Source organism: Papaver somniferum, chromosome 1 (genome assembly GCF_003573695.1).
Source record: "Papaver somniferum cultivar HN1 chromosome 1, ASM357369v1, whole genome shotgun sequence".
Taxonomy (NCBI): Eukaryota; Viridiplantae; Streptophyta; class Magnoliopsida; order Ranunculales; family Papaveraceae; genus Papaver; species Papaver somniferum.
The window spans coordinates 172,159,684-172,161,763 of record NC_039358.1 but is presented as its reverse complement, the minus strand read 5'-3'; positions in this window follow the sequence as shown (position 1 = coordinate 172,161,763).

The following is a 2,080-nucleotide window of genomic DNA, read 5'->3' as shown; positions in this document are numbered from 1 at the left end:
TTTCTTAAAGATCATCAGAAAAAAAAAGGTTTAAAAAATAATAATAAATAAGCGTCACTATTCAACATATGTAAGTATTCTCTGTTTATTCTTGCTTACACACATGTGCGACCCATTCCTATTGTCTTATGGGTGACCAATTATGAGGCATAAGTTAAAGCGAAATGATGATTGATTGTTATCAAGGATACATTCCTTCATGTGGCATTGGTTTAACACATGACACTCTAATTCTCAATAATTAGGCATGATAATAATGTTGTTTTGTACTTATAACTTCTTATTGTTAGTGTTCAAAAACTTCATGTCCTCATATTTCTTTGGATGCATATGGCTTTGAAAAAATAAAAATTTGGAGTAGGTTTCGTGGGCATACCTCTTGTAAACCCTCAGGAGACTATAACTCGTCCAATAAGGACACCTAGGATTTAAAGGCTTGTTTCACATGCTAAGTGTAGCCATGATTTTTTCGAAAATGGGTTGGGTCAGTTAGATTTGGTAGTTTGCTCAAGGACTAGAAAAATGAAGTGTGGGTTAATTTGATAGGTGCGCAATCTACATGTTTTTATTGTCAATTCCATACTTATTTTTCTTATGTTCCTTACATTATACCTGCATTATGTGTGTTTTCTATTTTGCAGCCTTTATTAGAATGAATCGACCAAAACAAGTAGAAATTGATTTAAAAAACAAAGAACTGAAGTCTACAAATGGAGAAGAACTGGCGGAAGTCTCTTTGGCGTAAGTCTCTTTGCCGAGATTTTCTGCTGAGTTTGGAAACTCTGACGGTGCCTTAAGTCCGCGAACTTGTTTGCGAACTTGAGTGGGTTATGATCTAAAGATGTGCTCTGAACATAAACTTAAAAAGATTAAGGAATGCAGTATGAAAACCGTGGCTATCAGTTCATGAGCCGATTCAAGTGAATCTAATTATCTTTGTTTCAATTGTGTCTTGTGTAGTTACATAAGATCTCATAGCAATTGAACAACTCTCTAACTAGTTCATATGAAGTCAATTGAACTAGTTATGGTGAAGAAGAATATGGTTAATATGGAAGTGATCATATGGCTAGATACCACATGTATGAGTCTTAATTACCTAACTTGATTTGTGATTGAAATTCTTAAATTTAACAGGTTAGAAGCAATTATCAAAGCCATGGATGTTGGTTTTTATCGTCAAAAAAACTTTTTCGTTCTCTTATGGTAACCATTCTTGGTGTAAATCCTTGTGGAAAAGTTTATTCTTCCTTCTAAGCATATCAAGTCTTGTTTATACAAGTTTGTATCTTAGAAAAGATGATCACAATACTTGATCTTCATGATCACATATTGTGTATCGTTACCATGAGATAGTTCTAAACTTTTTAGTAACATGATCTCATGAGAGACTTTCAATGATTGGTTCTTAAATCATATCTCCTTGTAGGGTTTCTAAGATCCATTATAAATCTTTCTCTCTGGAGTAAGGTCGCTCTTGTTGTTCTTTCGGGAATGACATCAAATGAGGGAGAGTTCTTTTGAACTTGTGCTTAATGGTAATATCTTGCGGGGTGTGCGGCTGTGGAATTTTATAGGGATTATCTTGTATCTTAAAACTCCTTGATGAATGCATTTAGCTTCGGCTTTATGATTGCATCTAAATTAAGTTGGTATGTATTTCTTCTTTTAGTCTATGAAACGTTTCTTCTCGGAAATTTCATTAGGAACCCGTTCTTGTACCTTTGCCAATTTTATTGACAAAAAGGGGGAGAATTAATGTGTAGTTCTACTACATATACATATGGTTTTCGGATCGTTGTGTAAGAGGGAGTGGTTTCCATGTGAGATGGAGTATTGACTAAGGGGGAGTGATACATATCACCGTAGTATTATTGTCAAAGTTGTGATACAATGAAACTTTGATGTTGTGTAATAATACTATGATGGATCTTCAACAAGTACAGGATGAACACATGAAGAGTTGAAGAACCAAGGAAATCAAGATTGTCGTTTTTACTTTTAACAAGTACAATCCATATGTAAAATGGTTTTGTCACTAAAATTGACAAAGGGGGAGATTGTTAGAGCACTTCTCGGT